Genomic DNA, 25220 nt, shown 5'->3' with positions numbered 1-25220 from the left:
TTGACTTCCTTCCCCTTAGTGACTGAATCTACAGCTTTAACCTTGGGATTTAATAGGACCACAGAAGAGACGACTGGTTATAAATAGGTCATAATAGTAGAGTGGTCTTTATACTGAGTTGAAATCACAGGATACAACCGCTGTAGTACCAGTAACATTCCTTTCAGACGATTAAGTTGAACTTATTTTAAAGCGCCATCGATCCTTAAACCAGTTTAACCTTGTCGGTTGAACGCAAGGGTGTGTCATTTAAACCAGGTTAAAAACCGCAGTTCTCTGACTGTCCTCGAAAATGATTTTCGTAGAAGCTGGCTTATTTTAGCACACCTTTAGGCATGTGCAGTAAGTTATCTTCTTAGCAAAATGACACGTGCTCTTAACTGTTAATCGACGAGGTCAAAATAGTGAAATTGGTTTGGTATGCAGTACATAAAACAGTAGATCTAGACCAATATCAGTAAGCCGGTCACTATTCTGCAAAATGGCCCCCAAACCAGATGTGGAGTGACATCCTGCAATAAGATTACAATATTACAGATTGCTAAAATATCATAAATGATGCAAATTAAAGTTTAATAAATCGATACATTCTGAAATCCTCTAAATTTGGCGCACGGCTTTTATCATAAATCGACATCGTCAATATGAATTCAGCTTTCGGTATATTGTTGCTAGGAATGGAATCCTTGTAAAATGTCTCAAAGACCCCCAAACCGCTAATGTTCCTGTGTACAGGTTGGCTGGCAAGTAAAAGAATTCTTACAGTTGAAATTCTAGGAACAGAAGGTAGAAAAAAAACGCTACTGTTCTAGCGAGAACTGCCAGCTCTTTATCTTATCTCCCATAATGTACCTTTAAATAAATGTGTTTTAAGTTTTGTTTTTTTTAAAAGAATATATCGATGTTTAACATCTTAAACTGAATGTTAGATTATTCCATAAAACAGGTGCTTGATATATTGTAAGAGCTTCAGAATACAGCTAATTACAAAGAATATATATTGCGCTGGCCCACAAACTGATTTGTTTATTTTCAGTAATTAAACTCGCAAATATGGTAATGTATTTCTGATGAATAAGGATGCTAAAACATAAATTTCGACAATTAGATCAATCTTTTATCATACCATAATGATGAAATAGCAAAAAATCCCAATTTTCAGGGGAGGTCATTTGTAGTACTATCGGACTTCTATTCTTGTTGTGTTTGTTTCTTCGTGATCGTAACAAGACTACAGCATCAATGGTTTTGAAGGTTCCTCGTTCTCAATAATAATTGCTGCTATGAATTTCTGAATGATGTCTGATCCAACTCGCTCTACATCCTAATTTATACCCCTAATTTCTGCAGGTCTTCAATAACCTTGACGTTAATTTCCATTCCAAATATGGAATAAACCTCTTTATGTAACACGACTAAAGGAGGAGACATTACCTTATTTGGTCTACAAACCATAGGTCAATTAACAGCCAGAATTTAATGGATATCTTGACAATGGTTATGATTTTACCAAAATATCACTGTTTTTATGTATAACTATATATTCACGTTCATTAAGTACGTGTGATTTGACCCTATAGACAGAGTGAAGCAACAATTTTGCAAAGAACCAAAATTGTCTCAAGGACCAAAGTGTTACAGTGTTACAGAAATGAAGTCAGATCGCTTGTGTTTCGCTCTTATTCGAAAGAGGCTGTCAATTTGTTTGTCTGTCTGTAATACCTTAGGGGATATTTTAGTTCTAGTGCTGTGTTTAATATATTGAAGTGGTCAAACAAATGGGTGACAATTGAAATAGGCTAAGTAGACATTTTGCAAGATTCAGGTTTCTTACATCTTCAATAGAAGGTTTGATCTCGCTTTAGCCACGTACATCTTATCAATGCCTTCACGTAATACCCCGCATATTGCGGCACTAATTTCGATTGGGTACAAGCCCAACTTATGAGCCTATCAGATTCCTCGATCGTCACGAATACCAAGTCTCGCACTTTCAAGCTAAAATGTCTACCTGCGATAATCGAGTTGCAAAGTTCAAGGTTCATTCAATGTCAAGGTTTCCTCTGATTGGACGCTACTGCTCACGTGTCTGTAGATAACATAGCTATAAGTTCGGGAATTGTTAAGTAAACAAGCAACAGCCAGATGTTGTGAAACTCGCAGTCGTTGCTTCAGGAACATGGGTTTCTTAGACTAACTCACAGACATTTTCTGCCACCATCAATTGCTAAAAGCAGGGCACAAATTAGTCCAATTCAATAGAAACAATGTTGACGTAAATCTGATCCTTTAAGATTTATATACAACGTGAAAGTCCTGACTGATAAGTGTCACCCTATTGTTACGGGCCGCTTTCTGAAAGTTCCTGATTAGATAGTCACATCATTCCTACCGATAGTGTTACATGCCCATCCCGTATAACACATTTGTCTTTTTTAGCAATACAATCCCGTTGTATGAATAACATACGTAGAGTGCAGTTTAGTTAGATCTTCTCTTGCAATATTTTCTAGTGATGATGGTATCCCAAAGTGAATACTATGAAATTCATTAACTTAAAAAAAACAATATGTTGTGACTTGAGTACACAGCTGACAAAATGTGTTACTCACCGTAACATGGACACTGGTGCCAGCAAATACTACACGTGATGCAAGAGAGTGCAGACGGTACCGGAGATGTTCTCAATGACAATACCAATTAATATATATATATATATATATATATATATATATATATATTAATTGGTATTGTATCCTTTCGTCCATCAACATCTTAAATCTACTTGAATGTTTAAACAACAGACAGTGTTATGTCCTACAAGAAAAGAATAACATGTGCGCGCTGATGAACTAGAGAAATAACAGACGGTAGTGCCACTGCGTGCGAAATTACACCGGATGTAAAGAGTATCGGGTTTTAGAAGAATAGTCAGATCTATTGCAATCTGATTACAAAACAGATCCTATTTCGTTTCGTTTTTTTATAGTTCAAAATTTCGTTTTAAGTGTCTTCATTACACTAGGATCTGGAAGAGTTGTTATATTACCGGCGTTTTGGTTGAAGTGAGGGGTTAGCCAATGAAACGATCAGTTACGGCGTACCATTTAAGGAATTGTGGGTAAACCACTAGAAACGTCAACACTGATTGATTAATCAATGTCTGACGTCATAGGGTCAAAAGATGGTCGTACAACCCATGCATGACACGACCTTAAAGTAGTGTGGGCCATTGAAAGTATAAAAAAAACGAAACGAAATATATAGATCTGTATTTTAATCAGATTGGAAACGTTTAAAGGGGGGTTGGATGGCCGAATGGTTAGCACGCGCGCGTTGTATCATAAGGCCTGTCATTGAGTCAACTGGTGTGGTTTCGAATCCCTGGTTGTACGTGACAAGAAGTAGGGTCGCCTGTCCAACCTCGTGGGTTTTCTCCGGGTCCTCCGGTTTCGTCCCACTGCTAAAGACCCCTACACGCAAGCAAATTATTAAAAAAAAAATTAAAAAAACATATGTTAGTCCCGAAATGACCTAGTTTGTGTCGAGTGGACTTTAAACCCCATTTTTTTCTCTCTCTCTCTGGAACGTTTAAAACACAAGTAGCATGTGCAAACGGGACTATATTTACTTGTAATATTATTGACGTGATGTCAGTTTTCAACAGACTTGTGGAAAATCAACTTAAACCAAGTGTTTCCCAATCACGAGAATAATTTATCCAGAAATATGCAAAAGAGAAACAGAAGGTTTAATTCAATGTTGTCCTAGTACACTGACAAGATATTTGACAATGTCACCACGTTGTTCTGTACAAATATTTTTAAAATAAAAAGAAATGATTGGGGTTTAACGTCCTGTTCGGCTCCGAACTAGGCTAATGAAGACGGGCATACGCCATACATTGTGCTATGGGGGAATTCTTTCCCGGACAGCGGCACTACTGTCAAGGGATCTTTACGTGCGCGCCAATGTGTACACGGGACCTCTGAACTGACTAGAGGGAACCACGCCGGAAAATCTGGATGAACTTTCTCGGCCAATGCAGGCTAACGAGCCAGCATCTTACCCACTTAGCCACCGTGACCCCCAAATATTTTTAAAACTGTCACAGTGTTTAGCTATAATGGATAAAATCAGTTCATGTTATAATTGAAAAAAAATCGCACATTTATTTGTAATTTTAAATTCTAAAGAAATTATGAATTTAATAATAATAATTACCCCCCATTAACCGATTGATGAAAATGATTCATTTAAATTGAATTAGGTAAGATAAGATAAAGAGCTGACATTTTCCGCTATAATAGTTAAAAATAGACAATGAAAACAAAATCTCCTGAAAATGTCAGCCAAATTGCTTCCCTCTGAACTGAGATATTAGCCATTGAATTTTAGACTAGTTTCGGTTGTTATTACTGACGTTGTTGGTATGATATAGTCTCGATTATCTATTTTGACGTTAAATTATCCATCACAAAATCTATTCAAATCCAGTAAATGTCGCAGGCTAACGATGGCATCGAGAGTTGATTCTTGCCTGGATAAGTTAATTAATGTCCAACATTTTAGGCCCATTTAAGAATACAATTTCACTCTGTGTGTGTGTGTATGGGGGGGGGGGGGCACGTGGTTAGGTAGGCGACGCTACTCCTTGTGTGTAAGCTGTGAAAAGTTACACATTCAATGGTCTGACAAATGCAACTCGCTGCCAAGCTTTACCCTGTCTAGCTGGTTTTATAGGATAAAGAAGTCGAGAAAGAAGTCGAGAAAGCAAGCAGTGATTTCAATTCGCCTTCCGGTCTATATCCGTCTTGTGCAGTTCTAGAGAAACCGAAATTGGAAGATTGCACAACAGCAGTGCGCATAAAAGATACAGACTGGAAGGCGACGTGAAATAACTTCTTGCTCTCACCCTCTGGTTATAGACACTCGTGGCGAAGAGAAAGCAAAAAGACAAGAAGTCTCGCTCCGTCACTGCTTCTACACTAGTATCATCACGCACAAAATAGGCGAAGGCCAATTATTACTAAATGGATATTTATTACAAACAGAGAGGGAGAGAAATGGGGTTTAACGTCCACTCGACACAAACTAGGTCATTTCGGGACTAACATTTGGTTAATTTTTACTTTAGCAGTGGGAGGAAACCGGAGGACCCGGAGAAAACCCACGAGGTTGGACAGGCGACCCTACTCCTTGTCACGTCAAGATTAGACAGTTAAAATATATACGTGTAGGTACACGTGTTAAATTGAGTAGGATGTTAGAAGTCACCACCACGGTTTGATGATTGGGCGGTTTCAGAAATTTAAAACTCAAACCTTAGATCGGTAACCCTCGCGTATAACATCTTCAATAGAAGGCTTGATCTCGCTTTCCGTACACGTTATCAAGCCCTTCATATTTCGGTACTAATTTCGATTGGCCATCGACCCCGCTGAGGGCCTATTAGATTCCTCGATCATCGCGAATAGCAAGTCTCGCGCTTTCCAGATAAAATGTCTACCTGTGAGCTGCAAAGTTCAAGGTTCGTTCAATGTCAAGGTTTCCGTGGAGATCGCCATGTTCGGATAAAAATTGTTACCTCTATAGGGTCCACAACCTTGATATACCATATTTTTTACGCTATTTGAGAACGAACTGCAGCCATTTTGTCTGTCAATTTTGGGCCAATTTACACGAAATTCGAGCTCAGCGAGCCTTAGGGTGTAACGGTGATATAATAACACAAGCTAAAAACGCGATTTTTGGTACAATCAGGGGCCATAATTCAGGCAGTTACATTCCGATATGCGCGAATATCGAAAAGAACCGAGATCTTTGGTTTATAAACTTACATTTCAAGTTTCAACAAAATCGGATAAAAATTGTGACCTTTATAGGGTCCACAACCTTGATATACCATATTTTTACGCTATTTGAGAAGGAAGGGCGGCCATTTTGTCTGTCAATGTTAGGCCGATTTTCACGAAATTCGAACTCAGCCGTTCTTAGGGTGTAACGGTGATATAATAATTCTGTATTTTAAATCGGATAAAAATTATGACCTCTATAGAGTCCACAAGCTAAAAACGCGATTTTTCGTACAATCAGGGGACATAATTCAGGAAGTTACAATCCGATATGCGCGAATATCCAAAGGAACCGAGATCTTTGGGTTATAAACTTACATTTTAAGTTTCAAGAAAATCGGATAAAAATTGTGACCTCTATAGGGTCCACAACCTTGATATACCATATTTTTACGCTATTTGAGAACGAGCGGCGGCCATTTTGTCTGTCAGTTTGGGGCCGATTTTCACGAAATTTGAACTCGGCCATCCTTAGGGTGTAACGGTGATATAATAATACGTTTTTTTTTAAATTGGATAAAAATTATGACCTCTATAGGGTCCACAAGCTAAAAACGCGATTTTTCGTACAATCAGGGGCCACAATTCAGGAAGTTACGGTTCGATATGCGCGAATATCGTAAGGAACCGAGATCTTTGGGTTATAAACTTACATTTCAAGTTTCAACAAAATCGGATAAAAATTGTGACCTCTATAGGGTCCACAACCTTGATATACCATATTTTTTACGCTATTTGAGAACGAACTGCAGCCATTTTGTCTGTCAATTTTGGGCCAATTTACACGAAATTCGAGCTCAGCGAGCCTTAGGGTGTAACGGTGATATAATAACACAAGCTAAAAACGCGATTTTTGGTACAATCAGGGGCCATAATTCAGGCAGTTACATTCCGATATGCGCGAATATCGAAAGGAACCGAGATCTTTGGTTTATAAACTTACATTTCAAGTTTCAACAAAATCGGATAAAAATTGTGACCTTTATAGGGTCCACAACCTTGATATACCATATTTTTACGCTATTTGATAAGGAAGGGCGGCCATTTTGTCTGTCAATGTTTTGCCGATTTTCACGAAATTCGAACTCAGCCGTTCTTAGGGTGTAACGGTGATATAATAATACGGTATTTTAAATCGGATAAAAATTATGACCTCTATAGAGTCCACAAGCTAAAAACGCGATTTTTCGTAAAATCAGGGGACATAATTCAGGAAGTTACAATCCGATATGCGCGAATATCGAAAGGAACCGAGATCTTTGGTTTATAAACTTACATTTCAAGTTTCAACAAAATCGGATAAAAATTGTGACCTTTATAGGGTCCACAACCTTGATATACCATATTTTTACGCTATTTGATAAGGAAGGGCGGCCATTTTGTCTGTCAATGTTTTGCCGATTTTCACGAAATTCGAACTCAGCCGTTCTTAGGGTGTAACGGTGATATAATAATACGGTATTTTAAATCGGATAAAAATTATGACCTCTATAGAGTCCACAAGCTAAAAACGCGATTTTTCGTACAATCAGGGGACATAATTCAGGAAGTTACAATCCGATATGCGCGAATATCCAAAGGAACCGAGATCTTTGGGTTATAAACTTACATTTTAAGTTTCAAGAAAATCGGATAAAAATTGTGACCTCTATAGGGTCCACAACCTTGATATACCATATTTTTACGCTATTTGAGAACGAGCGGCGGCCATTTTGTCTGTCAGTTTGGGGCCGATTTTCACGAAATTTGAACTCGGCCATCCTTAGGGTGTAACGGTGATATAATAATACGTTTTTTTTTAAATTGGATAAAAATTATGACCTCTATAGGGTCCACAAGCTAAAAACGCGATTTTTCGTACAATCAGGGGCCACAATTCAGGAAGTTACGGTTCGATATGCGCGAATATCGTAAGGAACCGAGATCTTTGGGTTATAAACTTACTTTTCAAGTTTCAACAAAATCGGATAAAAATTGTGACCTCTATAGGGTCCACAACCTTGATATACCATATTTTTACGGTATTTGAGAACGAATGGCGGCCATTTTTTCTGTAAATTTTGGGCCGATTTTCACGAAATTCGAACTCAGCCATCCTTAGGGTGTAACGGTGATATCATAATACGTTTTTTTAAATCGGATAAAAATTATGACCTCTATAGGGTCCACAAGCTAAAACCGTGATTTTTCGTACAATCAGGGGCCATAATTCAGGAAGTTACGGTCCGATATGCGCGAATATCGAAAGGAACCGAGATCTTTGGGTTATAAACTAACATTTCAAGATTCAACGAAATCGGATAAAAATTGTGACCTCTATAGGGTCCACAAGCTAAAAACGTGATTTTTCGTACAAACAGGGGCCATAATCCATGAAGTTTCGATCCGATACATGCCAATATCGAAAGCAGTCGAGATCTTTTGGCGATAAACCTATATTTCATGTTTCGTCAAAATCGTATAAGAATTGTGACCTGTAAAGTGTCCACAAACAAATTGTGGACGGACGGACGGACGGACGTCCAGACATACGGACGTCCGGACGGACAGGGGCGACGACAATATACGTCCACATGAAAATGTGGGCGTATAAAAATTGCAATAGGCAGATTTAGCTCTTACATAATGCATCTTTAAGCTGCGATTATATTATCTAGAATCTATTGCATTCACGTAAGCAATTTTATCAAATTCAGAGGTAAATAACTCGTCTGATACCGATCCTGCATTTCGTCAACCAGTCGTAATACTCTCTAATTCTCACTATTATACAAAGGGCAAATAACTCGTCTGCAACTGACTCTATATCAGTATTTATAATATACAAAGGGCGAATAACTCGTCTGAAACTGATTCTCTATCAGTATTTAAAATATTCAAAGGTGAGATACAAAAAGTATGTGGAATAAAAGTCCACGATCCCACATTTCGTCAACCAGTGGTAATACCCTCACTATTTAGACAATCGTGTCTACGGCGTTTATTAAAACATGGTAGATAACTCATCAAGCCCTATATGGACTCAGACTAGCAATTATTTGCCCATTGACTTCAATGTTAAATGACTGTAACATCACAGGCTGTAGCTTTTTGCTCAACATTCCGTTGGTTCCAATCTTTATAGGCACAATGGCGACCACATTTGGCAATATTCTCATCATAAATTTGTAGGGGGTTGACCGTTTAGGTTTTTTGCTACGGGGAGTTGAAGTTGACTGGGGTGAAAATCTCACTTCCGACACAATGATTGCTCTGCAGAAAGACACTTTACACCCCCTATACCTCCGCTGTAATATCATCAGTATTACCCAAAACTGCTATGAAATTGCAAATTTGATCCCTTTTCTCCAATTCTAGACCAAAATGTCAACCCAAAAATGCAGGAAGAGGGGAGAAAAAAATTAAGGGAAAAATTGTCTATTTATAACCCGCACTACATTCATGAAATAAGGGAAATAATTACTAGTCTTAGTCCATATTAGAGACCGGCTGGCTTTATTTTATCTTGCGACATGGACACTTAAATAAGCAGACAGGAACCCGTAACCAACTGTTGATATGAAATGCTGGCAAATGGACAATTTAACCTACATCCAATATATAAATTGTTGCCAAATGAACTGACTGGGAGGCTATTGAAACCACATCCTATACCAGAATTGTTCGCAAATGAACGAACTTGGAGACAGGTGAAGCAATTACCCCTACATAAAATATATGGCTTTCATTTTCAATATAAGCACGCTCAAAATAGTTTATCACTAGTTATCATATGACAGTTTTGCATTTTGTCCCTGGCAGTTATTTGAACTGGAAAATCCTTGTTGATTGCCACTCAGAGAACATAACAAGTAGCTGCCATCTTTGTAACCACCGTCTTAATTATTCGATGATTGTTTAGAATAATAAGACGCCATGACACTTTCGTAAGATGGTGGCAGGTCAGTTGAATATGCCGGTGGAGCAGTTGGTTCTTTAAACGTTTCAGGATTTCCTGATATATGCTATTTCATTCGTACTTCCAGATCCTATTATAGCACTTGGGATGTTTCCTGAAATATTTGCTATTTCACTAGTTCTTACAGGTACAGTCTTAAGTATTTTCGTTGCAATAGAGATGTAATACAATAAATAGATAATATCGATCAAAATGGGGCACAGGATCAGATTTAAAATCTACTAGCGGAGGACACGCCCTGCCCGGTTTAAAAGTAGCATAACTAAAAGATCGGATGTAGTAGTCAAACGCCACCTGGCACATTTCAAACTCGGGACTACTCTAGTGTAGCCGCCAACCTTGAACAGACAGACTGCTTACAAATATTAGTATACATAACAGACAATCAGCTGTGCGAACTGTGTTCATAAAATGTGTTCTCTGGACACATTCGAAATAGTGTTCTTTCTTCAAGAATTATATGAACCTCAGTAAAAACGACAGGGTCCCGTTTAGAGTGGATGAAAGGAACTAAATCTGAAATAAAGTATTGCATTGGGCTGATGAAAGGAGCTAAACCCCTCAAAAAGTATTAAACACCACACTCAGCTCTAATGGCATTTGCAGTTTTAAGAATAGAGTTTACTTCATGCATCTTTTCAAAAGGCCTAAGCTGTAATTAATAAACATTTTAGCTGACAAACAATATATATATTTATACACCCACAATAATTGAAAATAATAATGTAACCAAGGTGATAACTCCATATATGCCCAAATGTAAGGTCACAATGCTCCGTTTTGCGCTGGGAGGTCAAAATGCAACCACGCAGATAACTCTGAAATTAACGATTAAAATATTCTGAATTTTATTAGGCTTCCTTCTTATGCCCAATGTACAACCCATCGAACTCCAACACATGTGGTTATTGGGCCAGTGTCTTGTCCACTAGGCAGCCACATGTAAAATACAAGTTACTGGCTGATACTTACCACAAACACAACCACACACGGGTATAAACATTACGAATAAGCTAAAAACAATATCAACAATTACAAATGGAAAATTTGAATCATCAGAGCTGAAAGATGGATAAATTAATTTTAAAGTTTTCAATACAAATAAAGTTTTAAGAAAAGTTAAATCCTGTTTCCTTCTTAAAACTGTCATTTGAATACCTGTTTAAAACTTAACTTAAGACCACTTAAATGTTTACGGAGCAATTTGTTATTCATGTTTTGAGTAAGAAAATTGGAATGTGTTATTTAAGCTTGACTTTGAATACCATTCACCGTAACTAATTAATGTGAAGTTCGCCATTTAAAAATTAACGGAGCAATTTTGCTATCTATGTTTTGAATAGGACAAATGAAATTTGTTATTTAAACATACGTAATGAAAGAGCTAATTCTGCCTACTGCAGGTCCAGACCATAATCAACTCTCGATGCCTTCGGATACTGGAGATTTTAACTAGATTAGAACGGTTCGCCATTTAAAATTTAATAAGTCTCGAATATACCAGTGACCTGTTTACCGCAATGCACATATCTTGTCAAAACTACAAACACCGATAATTTGACTCAGAATAAATTATCTAAATCTTAAATAAAGTGTCTTTAAGTTTGATTTTGAATACCATTTACTATTAAAGCGGATTTGGTAAGATTGGATAAATAGTCGGCAGTTCTCGCTATAATATCTTTTTAACTAATTAATATAAAGTTCGTCATATAAGTGAAATCTGGTAGTTAAGCGCTAGACTTCAATATCATTTGAATATCCGAACAAAGAGTAGTGCCTAAACTCTACGAGGCAGTCAAAAGTGATTTCTATTCACGTGTGAAAGATCTAAGGCTTTTGGGTCACTTTCATGTTTTAAGTACTTCGGGAATGACGTCTGAGACAAACGAAGAGCTGCGTGCGAAATAAGGAATGGTCCAACGTGACCAAAGCAAGATCTAGATTTGCGCAAAATTGTTCAAGACTGTTTATATGAGTAATATCGTACGGAATGTATAAAAACGTCAACTGTGTACCAACTTTCCTGCCAACCGAATTGCCATTTGAAGTGTGAGGTGACTTGCTCTGCACATGCCCAGAGAAGCAATTAAACGCAGATCTATAGGTCGAGCGATGGAAATTGTGTTCTTAAAGTTCATTGACGTCATATACGGCAGTGTTTCCCAACCTGGGGGTTCGTATGGAAGGAGGGTCCGTGAAAGACTGATAGCCATATCGAATTCCGTATGAAATGTTGGAATTCGAACGATAAATTTCAGCAGCTAAAATTTGAATGAAATGAAATGAAAAGAATTGGGGTTTAACGGCCTACTGTTCTGCTCCGACTGGCCTACTCATATATCGAATTCCAACCGCCAAGGGATCTTTTAAGTGCACGCCAATGTATACACGGGGCATCGGTTTTTCGTACCATTCGAACAACTAGACAGCTGTCCTTGTTAGGCCCTCCGTCCTGCACAACTGACAAGGGGAAACAACGTCGGAAAATCTCGATGAACTTTCTCGAACACGCGACCTCCAGGCTAGTGAGCGGGCTAGTGAGCCAGCGTCTTACCCACTTAGCCACTGTGGCTCCAACTATGAATGACGATCATGTTTCTATGTATTGATGTACTACTATTTTGTATAAAACCTGTGTCTTACCTATGATCACCAGTATACCACAATAATATTTGTCGTATATAGGACCACAACAATCATAGTCACACCTGAATAGCTGAACCATAGATCGTGGATCGGAGACATATAGGTTTATATCACTAAGATATTGTTTCCTTTCGTTTCGATATTGGCATGTATCGGTCCATAACTTCGTGGATTATGGATCCTAATTGTACAAAAAGTGGTCACAATTTGTATCAAATTTTGATGAAACGTAAAATATGTTTATAACCCCACGTTCTCGGTTCCTTTCGATATTCGAGCATATCGGACCGTAACGTCTTGGATTATCGTCCCTGATTGTACAAACAATCATTATTACTTCACGTTTAAACAGTTCACCAATAAATGATCGTAACGACCCATCATCCTTTAAAACATTATCAAGGAAATCATTTATACTATTGGAGTCATTTTGATTTGAATTTGAAGCCATCTCTCTTCTGGAACGTTTTGGCTGTCTTGATTTCGGCATTTGGATTTAGTTAAAAAGTTTGTACAGTAGACTAACCTTGTGTAAAATGCTTGAGTGAACTCGGGTGAACTGTAGTCCTAAATGCTATAGATGATGTTATATTTCATCGAAATATCACTCTTTCTGCATATTTTAGTCACAATTAACTCATTAAAAGTTACTTTAGTACATACTCAGTTTACATACAAAATCTTGATAGATCATCTAAAGTAAAACATTGCTAAAACTGAAGGAGATTAACTCTAGTCCTCGACACGTCTGCCTTAGTCGGCCATCTTAATTGCTTACGGTATTTCCTCACGAATAGAATGTTTTGAGGGGGGTTTGAAGCAAATGTTTGATAGATAAGTTTGAATATGTTTTTAGTTGAAATATATCACCAAATCACCCAGATTGTATGCAAGGAGGCATCTAATTTAACATGGCTTAAGATCACTATTATACTTGTTAAAATGACATTGAGAAAAAGAAAAATGGAGTTTAACGTCCATTGGACACAAACTAGATCATTTCGGGTTTAACGTCCTTTGGACACAAACTAGGTCATTTCGGGTTTAACGTCCTTTGGACACAAACTAGATCATTTCGGGTTTAACGTCCTTTGGACACAAACTAGGTCATTTCGGGGTCTTTAGCAGTGGGAGGAAGCCAGAGAAACCCCACGAGGTTGGACAGGCGGCCCTACTCCTTGTCACATACAAGCGGGGATTCGAAATCACGACAGTTGACTCAATGACAGACCTTATGATGCAGTGCGCACTCACTAACTATTCGACCACCCAAGCCCTAAAATGACATTAGTGTTACAGAGAGAGAGAAATGGAGTTTAACATCCACTAGACACAAACTAGGTCATTTCGGGACTAACATATGGTTTAATTTTATTTCAATAATTCGCTTGCGCGTAGGGGTCTTTAGCAGTGAGAGGAAACCGGAGGACCCGGAGAAAACCCACGAGGTTGGACAGGCGACCCTACTCCTTGCCAACAACAGGGGATTCGAAACCACGCCAGTCGACTCAATGACAGGCTTTATGACACAGCGCGCACGCTAACCATTCAGCCATCCAACCCCCCCATTAGTGTTACAACTAACACTGTAAAGTTGATATTGTGACTAAGGAACAAATAACTTTTATAAGTGAATCTATACGACACTAGCAGATTAACGACATACCAAACATTAGTTGAGAATAATGATCACTTATGTCCTTTAAAGGCTCAATACCACTCTTGTTGTAACTGAATAATATGTCCCAATCTTTATTCTGGTCAACAAATTGCACTATTTTACAATATTCCAATTAATTGATGATATAAATTTCATCTTAACACACCTAATTTAAAACAAATGCAAAATTCAACTAAATGATTTGAAAAGCCTGACGTAAAGCTTTTCAAATGTGACTTGGATTTAAAAATATTTTTGAACCCTCTGGACAAGTAAAATAGGATTTAATGGATAAATTACACAACAGGTAAGACACTAACACATCTAATACTTAGAATAAGGCTATTATTTATTTTCTGGAGCTGTCAAGCCAGCAAGAGTGTTATTGTTCCTTTCATGACAAAACTTGTCATTACATGTAATCTTAAACTATTCAGGTTTAACGTTTGTTGGTGATGTTGTTTAACAATAATATCATGTGTGACTGATAATACGCTTTACATAATAGCTATTTGGGTAAAGAAAGGGCGAACTATGATTCATATAATATGTAAAATGAAGTTTAACGTCCTACTATTCTGCTACGGGTAATATTATAATCCTGTGATGATAAACTAAACAACCAACCCAAACGAACATTTTACATCACCATTGTCTATATTTACTAAACAACTTGTCATAATATAAACCTGTATATACCAGTATATCCTTGCTTGATAAAACATAAGGTCCATGTATACGCCAATGAAACAATGTAGAATTTAATTATGAAATCATTTCAAAGCAGGTGCTAATGACAAAATAATATGGTCAGTTAAAGTCTGCCTTGACCATGCCCTAAAATGGGACTTTTTGTGAGGCCAACAGTTACATGGCCGAAACTTACCGGAAACAATGATCAATGCTTGGAAAATATAATTTTTAAAAATCTAACCAAACATTTGGGGACTTTCCTCTTATCATATCGCTCTAAAGTCTTTCCGATCTCGCACTAAAAATGGGAATTTTTCAGGCCATCGAAACATAAATATGGATCAGTGCATGGAAAATGTGATTTTCGAAAATCTAACCACACATGCTGGGGCTTTGCTCGAGTCAGAGTGACCTTTATAACTTAGCCCGAACCTTCCCCCTCCACATAAAGCTAATAATAATGCAATATAAATAATACATTTTTAACTGCAGCAGGATTCAAATTACAAAAACAGTAGCTATGTGGAATCCTCAAATAAGAAATGGTTTCCGGTGTTGTAAAAAGAGTAAGCATACCATTTCCAATTCACGGTACACTGCACTAATTATAGCTAAACGAATAGATAGTTGGGACTAGGATTGAATTCATGTCTTTAAATGTGCTGTTTTCCCTTTCTGGTACACCACAACCCCCATTCAACAATTACTCAGCATGTTATTCAATATCTTACAACATAGTGAAAAACACAAACAAATATTTCAAATTGTTTTATTGGAATGCTATAATATGGAGCTTTGCTTTCAATGAGTTTTACGTTTCTGAAACTTTGATAATGAATAACCACCTAATGGATTCTAAAAAAAATGTTAGTGACAGATAAATTATTGTATCTATGGACATTTTGGACTGAAGAGAACTAGGAAGTCTTTTTCAAGAATGTGTGTAGATTTGACTTTGGAACAAACTATTAACGCAGGTGCTGCTAGCCAAAGAATAGGAATCAGTCCATACAATAGTTCACTTTTAGCTCGACAAGAATGGGCAGTCATTCAATGTGCGTAAATATTCTTTCCAATTTATTTACCAAACTTGGTTTAGATACAAAAGTTGGTATTTTGAGGGATTTAAAACACCAAATGCAAAGAAATGCACGATTTAGAAACCATAATCCTAACCAATGGACAGCTTGAAACAAATCATTGATTTTCAACATTGTATGTGCAGCAACGATAGCCGCTATTGTAAGGATGGAATTTCTATTAAATGGAAAATATTCAAAAAAGGCCGATTCAACCATTCTCCTCGAACGGCGAACGCCAAAAATAGGGATAATGCAACTTGATGATCGGGAGTTCCTTTATTTCCCGCGTATTCACAACAAAACAAATAAATGCTATGCTAATAATACGAGAAGGCGGCTATTGTAAATACCGGTTAAAAACATGTCATTTAATATTCGCTTATTGGTGTACTTTTTTATACGTCCACATTCATAATTTTGGGCGTATATTGCGCTGATGAAATAAAATAATAATAATGGTTATTTACAGTTTTTCGGCCAAAAATAGATTTCAAGATAACTTGGTCTGTCTCTGGGGTGTTCTCGTAACTTAAATATGTATTGGCAGATCCGTCTGAATTGTTGAATAATTTGTAATATGAAAATTGCCGATCAGTGGCGATAGCTAAAGTGTCTTTAAATAAATGCATTCAAGAATAATCCCTCCAAGCCATTCAGAGAAAAAGTAGATGCGTTTTAAATATTGATGGAATGTTTAAATTAATGTTGTTTGATGGTGATGTAGCCCCAGTATCAGTTGACGATATATGCGGATGAAGAGGGTAACTAAGAAAGCGAGGACTCCAATGACGAATAAAGCAATTTCTATAGACATCGACAGGTTTTTCTAAGAATTTTAAAGGCCAAACTTCCCTTTCCAACTAAAGTATGCAGTATAATCACAGCCAGTGAGTGTGGGTGTGTGTGTGTGTAAGTTGTATTTTACGTCCGCTTCCACCGAGGTGATATCGCACACAAAGCCAGTGAGTGCATGGTTTGCTCCTGAAGACTCTGATAACTTAACTCCAGGATTCTTGTGTAAACTCATTCACATTCGAAATGTGTGTTGCTATAAACAGCCAAACAGCTCTAAATCCCGAAAAAATATCATCGTTTGTATCTAAACCAAGTTCGTTAAACACGCTGGAAAGACACGTATTGAATGACTATTTATCCATCTTTGTATGCCTCCCTGGTCCCTTTGACATGGACATTATATATTTTTGTATATTTTCACGGATTTGAGATCGAATGATTGAAAAAACAACCACATTATTGAAAAACCAGCGGCTGCCAGGCAGGATACGCCCACATTTTCGAGAGATGGATAGAGAACAAGCTAAAAAGAAAGTGATTTTTCCTACAATCAAGGGCCATAATTACAATTCGATATGCGCAAATATCGAAAGGAGTCGTGATCTTTGTGTTATAAACTTACATTTCAAGTTTCAACAAAATCGGATTAAAATTGTGACCTCGATAGGGTCCACAGCCTTGATATACCATATTTTTACGCTATTTGAGAACGAAGGGCGGCCATTTTGTCTGTCAGTTTTGTGCCGATTTTCACGAAATTCGAACTCAGCCTTCCTTAGGGTGTAACGGTGATATAATAATACGCCTTTTTTTTTAAATCGGATAAAAATTATGACCTCTATAGGGTCCACAAGCTAAAAACACGATTTTTCGTACAATCAGGGGCCGTAATTCAGGCAGTTACGGTCCGATATGCGCGAATATCGAAAGGAACCGAGATCTTTGGGTTATAAACTTACATTTCAAGTTTCAACAAAATCGGATAAAAATTGTGACCTCTATAGGGTCCACAAGCTAAAAACGTGATTTTTCGTACAATCAGGGGCCATAATCCATGAAGTTTCTATCCAATATCGAAAGCAGCCGAGATCTTTTGGGGATAAACCTATATTTCAAGTTTCGTCAAAACCGGATAAAAATTGTGACCTGTAGAGAGTCCACAAACAATTATGGACGTCCGGACGGACAGGGGCGACGGCATAATACGTCCACATGAAAATGTGGGCGTATAAAAACTCCATTAAGCCTTTGCCTTGAAACAATAAACTTACCTCATATGATGGAGATCAGATATAAAAATACGGCACAGGTAATCGTTAATTTTAACATTTTCGATCCTGTAAATATGGCAGTAGATACACTCACTCCAAACGGGATATTAATATTGTATTTATGACTAATATGCGGTTTGTCATTAACTATACATAAGCAGTACAGTACACGCGTGTGCAAACGGTATTTTATTTTACTGATTATGGTTTATATCCGGGTTGTCTATATTAAAACGTTAACAATAAAGTGCACTTGTGACATAACAATCATTTTATAATTTTCAGATAAAAACAGTGTTTTCTATTACTTGTGAATTTCTTGGTGTTGAAGTATATGTGTGTAACGGTTTACTAAATATAGCAGATGAACGTTAAAGGGTCTAAATCCATGACATTAGAAATTAAAAAATTCGTGGTTTCGGTAATTACGTTAATTATAACTTTAAAAACTGGTAGTGGTCAACCTGTCCAAACAAAGTGACGGTAAAATTTGATAAAATAAGCATCCAATATTTCGGGAAATATATCAGCAAGTTTATACTTGACGTCATGAATGACTGCAATGCATTGAATGCTATAGAGTAAAGTTCGTTGTATTGCAGATTGTCAATTTATTACTTTAAGAAATGTGTGTTTAACCATTCCAGTGCTTGTCAGTAATGTACAAACATGCAGAGGCCTACAGACCTACAGAGAACAAAAGAAAAATGGAAATGGTTGAATGATAACCCTAGAATCAGGAAAGTTGACCTACCATGGTAACAGGGGCGGGCCTCCCTTCCGAAAAGGTGCCCTCATTTTTGAAAAAGGTTTCTCGAATTTCGAAAGTGTTACTTCAAACGCGCAGGGAAATGCCAGCTTCAATGTTTCTAATGCAAACAGTGTGCCCTGTTGTTGGTTTGATGCTTGGGATCTTTTATAATTATAGTTCCGCATTTAGTCTCGAATTAAAAATGACAGGGGTGGGCGGGTAGCTCTGGGCCACGGACCAACTGGTTTCGTTTGGCCCCATCATGGTGAGAATAGGGGACATGTCGAGAAAACAAAACTAGTTTGATTCACTAGTCCTGCATCTCCACCATGGATCATTCTGCATCTCCTCGGAATATTGTTGTATTAATTAAGTTCCCATTAAGACGCCTGTGAATAGGTTTTTATCTCAAGAAACTGCACATTGTATACAAATCTATTAATTTCTGAAGCTGTTTTTCTTTCATGTTTATCCGACAACTTTGCAATGAAAACTCTTCATTCTTCGAACGGCGCCATTTTGATAATTTCTTTCTAAACGCGGCAAGTTTTCCTTCTAAGTAAATCGGTAGCCGTGTCACAGTTGTATGGATGTAGCTACATATCACTTACCGGCATACCGCATAGGTAAGATGTAGGGTACCAGAGTTTGCCAAGGTTTGCCGAATGGTATGGAAACAAGACAATTTCAAGAAAAAATCCCGATTGATTTTGTATTAATTAGGTATGTATTGGTTGTTGATCGGAATGTTGAAACAAGCATAATTTGGGACAGAAATTTGCGGCGAGTACAGCAGTGCTTGAGGGGTATGAGCTCTAATCAAACGAAACACAAATTCGTCATTTCGAAGATTTTCAACAAAGGGCCGGTATTAACTGATCATATTCTAAAAGAACTAGAACGCTGATTGATTTTCAAACACAGGACGAAATGACAATATTTTGAGAGTGTTTAAAATCCGTTAAATTAATCAGTACGCTATACTACAACACACACCTACAACATCACAAGAGTGTCTGGACATTTATTAAACACATTAGCCAATGCAATTGATTTGTTTACGAATTTGAAACAAAAATGTAAGGATGAGATAATAATATTGCTACATTCAGTGACATAGCGTATGATATAAAGTTACCCGTGACCTAATCGGTCGAGCGTTGAATTCGATCCACACCTTAACTCATTTTAATTCGCCCACAGTTTTTTGTTGGCTGACTTACACACATCTATTTTACAAAATGTTGTCTAGAAGAGACCAGTTTGTTTTATCAATGGGCGTATTGGTATCCATCACACTCTGCATGGTTACATTATATGATACTCCAACTTTGGTAAGATTTGTATTTAATTAAGATTTTTAAAAATCTTTAAATGTCATTAACACGGTTCTATGGATAACAATCACTATATTATATACACACGATGTTTCGACTAGATTTCACTGGTTGTTATCAAGCATTTCTTCCCAATTTGTAAGCCTGATAATACGTCGTGTTTATATATCGATTGTTGTCCAGAGAATTGTAATAAGAGTCTATCAAAAGTTGATCCTCACCATCACCATCATTGATAATGGTGTACATGTATGTGGTAGCTGTAGACGAAATGGTTGATATACTGAACACACGTGCATTTTCTATGGATTAAATTGGATTAATAAATATGGATGTAGCAGAACAAGACTAATTAAAGTTAAGTACATGTAAAACAATTAAACATTTGATGTTTAGAGTACATGTTTTATATTCAATCTATTTATTAAATGGCCGTTCTGAATGAACTTACTCCAGAAACTAGTCACTCGCTCGCATCCGATCAAGCTACCTCCCTTTTCATTTTCAGAAAATTGTTTTTCTTTCATTACGTAAAGACAGCTTCTCATACCTGTAAAGTGTTGTATAAATGATCGCATTGGTGCACAAAAAACAGATTGACGAACGCATATCCTAATGTAGAATTAGCTCTCAAAATACTTCAGTAGAAGGAAAACGTGGTAGGATTTGAAATTGCTTTAAATTCTGAATTCAGATATTAGCTAAAGATGACATGGTTGGTGTCTGAACGGGCTATATTATATTTCTCTTATATTATTAAGAAACAAGAACTTAAAGGAGACAAGTCCTAAGTCTTCTACATATTATATTAGTCTTATATTATATTTCTTCGACTGCTAACGAACTCATTTCGCAAGCGAAATATTGAAATAAAATTTAACCGTGTTAGTCCCGAATCTACAAAACATCCTATAACCACTGTATCAAAGATAAAATCAGAACCAAATCTTTAATTTATAATAATTTATAATTCATAGATACAATGTCTTCTACCATCAATTATTGAAGAGGTCCCTGCCACCCCCTCTCCTCTGATAGACAACACACCTGGAAAAGGCAATTGGAAAATCGGCCATAAGTTCTAGATGTAATGGGGTTTATCTGAAAACCATCGTCGTTAAGTTTTCGTTTGATCGTCCAGTTTAGGCTGCCCACTATTAACTGGCTTCCTGTCTAAAATTGTTCCAAATTTGTCAAACATATTTACAATTCTTCTTCTCTGTTCCTTGACAGTTAAATCGTATTAGTATAAATCTGGGAAGATATTGGATTTACCAATGTTGGAGATTTAACAGTTTTAATATATTTCAATATAATCTGTATGTCATTCATTACATTTCACGTCGACTGGTCAAATTTGGGTGTGTGTTTGTGTGTGTTTCAGGTGTGTGTGTTTTATTAAGCCAATGGCTGAATTTCATTGTTGATGACATACAAGCAAAATGTCACGAAGATTTCCTAGAATAAAGATTTGAGGGCCACTGTAAAGAGAGTCTAGTACTCAGATAATATTTATTCGCAAGGAGTCGCCCAGGAAATTGAGAGGACTGTTAAACTCATTCGACTCCACTTTTCGACCAATGAGAATTCAAGAAATTCCATTTTGGGCTACGATACCCTATACAACGTTATGGTATACTTTATAGTAAATATACGAAGTATACTTTAATGCTCTAACCAACGTTATGGTATACTTTATAATAAGTATGTACTTTAATACCCTTACCAACGTTATGATATACTTTATAATAAGTATACACTCTATACAGCGTTATAATACTTTAATACCCTATACAACGTTATGGTACTTAACAATGAGTATACTAAGTTTAATATCCTATACAACATTATAATACTTTATAATAATTATGTTATAATACTTTAATACCCTATACAACGTTATAATATTTTAAAATAAGTATACTAAGCTTGTTATGATACTTTAATATCCTATACGACGTTATATTCTAATTATTTCTATATGCTTCCATGTTATGATACTTTATAATAAGTATACTAAGTTTGTTATAATACTTTATTATCCTATAAAACGTTAAAATATTTTATAATGAGCATGATACTTTATTACCCTATACAACGTTATGATATTTTATAATAAGTATACCTATACATCTTTATAATACTTTATAATAAGTATACTAAGATTGTTGTAATACTTTAATAACCTATACATTTGTATTCTAATTATTTCTATATGCTTCCATTTATTTGTACGTATAAATTTCTATTTGGTGGGTTTATCCCTGTTTAAAAAGGTTACACAAATTGATTCGTTGAAATCGGTATATCTTCTTTTTTTTCAGAATCCAATCCGACAATATGTGCCAGAAGGTTGGTAAAAAATAATCCGTGAATTATATGAATTAGTGTCGTGGATAAAAATAATTTGAAAATGGAACAAAATCTAAATTTTAAACAAATAACGAAGAAAGTAGATTTTAGTAAAATATTTTTATGTAAGGCCACGCCAATTTGATTTCTGGTCTTTCTGGTCTACAGGAAAAATTTCACAACCCAAAATACTTGGTTTTGATGTTCAAAAGTTTTTAGTTCCAAAAATTTAAGTTTTTAAATTCTAAACAAAACATCTTTCACGGGACCTCGAAAAATAGAAAATTGAATTGTGTGACCTAAGGATATAGTCTTTCCAAAATGGGATGATAATTTGCCCTTTAACGGTCCAAATAACTGGAAATAGAGATAAATTTACACACACACACACATATATATATATATGGTGTGCGTTGTGTTCATTTTGGGGTCGATCCTGTGTACATAAACTACATTGCATCGTTGGTGTATACCTTTAGGTCGTATTTATGGGCGAGACCAAAATTGCAAGGCTTATATTACCACTAACAGAATCGGCAACATCAAGCGTCTATTGAACATGAAGACTACACCGGAAGTTGAAAACCATCTGCACCGACTTGGTTATCCAAATAGGAATACAACATCCGGTGACGTCTACATACCGGATCTACCAGACCCCAAGATCCCTATTCCACGAATTCCTGTAATTGTGGCTGGTGCCTCTAGTAATCATTTTACAGAGATGCAAGCCTTGATGCATAATATTGATACAGTTCTAAGACCAGTTTATCCGGATATTAAAGTTATTTTATATGATATCGGATTTACAGAATCACAAAGACAAGCAGTAAGTTAACAAAGCGTATACAGATTTAATGGCATAAACTAGTCTATCCCAACAATTTATCGTTCAAATATTTTACGCAATTTGGTTCACAAATTTGCCAGAAATGGCAACACCTTGATAATCTGACCATACCATTAGCTCACCACTTTCACATGATTCGCCAAGCCCCCTATAGAACTAACAGGAGAGATGAAGTTGTTTTGTGTCGTTCTAGCATCAAGCAATTTGGTTCACAAATTTGCTAGAAATGGCAACACCTTGGTAATCTGACCATACCATTAGTTTACCACTTTCACATGATTCACCAAGCCCCCTATAGAACTAACAGGAGAGATGAAGTTGTTTTGTGTCCTTCTCGCATCTATAGATCGAAATATTACCTTTGCCAGTCACTACGTCAGTTGTTTGCGCAACCGGGTCAATATTGCAAAGGGCTACATTTTTTAAACGAGACAAATTATTATTAAAATTTTGATAGTATATTATCTGATTTTCTATTTCATATTTTAAATGTATATACATAAAGTTTGTGATATGTATGTTTAGTTGATTTGACTGTGGTATCTATGTTTATTTATGTATATAAAGATGTGTATTGTGATTATTTGTTTCAAGTTTGTTTCATTTCACATGAGTTCGTTGGACTATGCTTTATTCTTATGTTTTGTTGAAATGTTATTTATTTTCATATAATTAATATATTATATTTACAGATAATTAAATACAGGAGATGTAAGTTGAGAAAGTTTGACTTTACGAAGTATCCCGATCACATAAAATACCTTCATTCTTGTGCCTGGAAACCCATCATCATACAGGTAATACATTCCGTTTAATTTTGTTTGACCTTTACCCGTATCATTGTCAGTTCCTTTGACCTTTATCCATAACATTGTCAGTTCATTTGACCTTTACCCGTAACAGGGTCAGTTCATTTGATCTTTATCCGTAACATTGTCAGTTCATTTGATCTTTACCCGTAATATTGTCACTTCATTTGACCATTACCCGTAACATTGTCAGTTCATTTGACCTTTATCCGTAAAATGGTCAGTTCATTTGACCTTTACCGGTAACAGGGTCAGTTCATTTGACCTTTTATCCCTGACATTGTCAGTTCATTTGATCCCTACCCGTAATATTGTCACTTCATTTGGCCTTTACCCGTAACATTGTCACCTTATTTGACCTTCACCGCTAGCAATGTCACTTCATTTGACCTTTCTGCAGCTGGGCTTGTAATGATAAACAGTAATGCATCTTAAAGCTGTTTTATAATAATTATTATTATATATTTTATAAACACTAGACGCTTGATGTTGCCGATTCTGTTAGTGGTAATATAAGCCTTGCAATTTTGGTCTCGCCCATAAATACGACCTAAAGATATACACCAACGATGCAATGTAGTTTTATGTACACAGGATCGACCCCAAAATGAAAACAGCGTACACCTTATGCATATGATTTTATCTCTATTTCCAGTTATTTTGCCCGTTAAAGAGCAAATTATTATCCGATTTTGGCAAAAACTACATCCTTAGGCCACTCCAATTTAATTTTCTGGTTTTCGAGGTCACGTGAAAGGTATTTTGTGTAAGATTTGAAACATCCCTCCCTGGTCGACAGGATTCTGAAATTCATTTTTGAAGAGACAAATGTTTTTGCATTGAAAACCGTTAAATACTAAGCCGTAATTGAGAGATAAAACTGTTATTTTGTGGTAATATTGTTGATATAGAGAGATCTATTGATGATATTCAGGGAACTTGTATTAAAGTAGCCAGTGTTTATCATCTTCAGGTTATTTGACAATAAAATAAGAGAAGAATACTCAAGTAATTGGTGAAGTATGATCAAATAGAAAACATTATACCTGATATTATACCATCAACGAACATGGAGAAGAATATATTAACGGGCTCTAAAAAACAGAGAAAACAAATCCTCAAATAAATAAAATACTAAAATATCATATAAATATAAGA

General features: G+C 36.3%; 1 long non-coding RNA gene across 1 annotated transcript; it reads left to right on the top strand.

The window, feature by feature from the left end:
• Positions 1-19896: 19896 nt before the first annotated feature.
• Positions 19897-23224, top strand: LOC126832290 (uncharacterized). The gene is made up of 3 exons (XR_007684649.2): positions 19897-20048; positions 22376-22403; positions 22883-23224. It is a non-coding gene; the product is annotated as an uncharacterized LOC126832290 (long non-coding RNA).
• Positions 23225-25220: the final 1996 nt, after the last annotated feature.

Source organism: Patella vulgata, chromosome 9, assembly GCF_932274485.2.
Source record: "Patella vulgata chromosome 9, xgPatVulg1.2, whole genome shotgun sequence".
Taxonomy (NCBI): domain Eukaryota; kingdom Metazoa; phylum Mollusca; class Gastropoda; family Patellidae; genus Patella; species Patella vulgata.
Note: the sequence above shows the minus strand (reverse complement) of the source record. Positions and strands in the feature narration are given on the sequence as shown.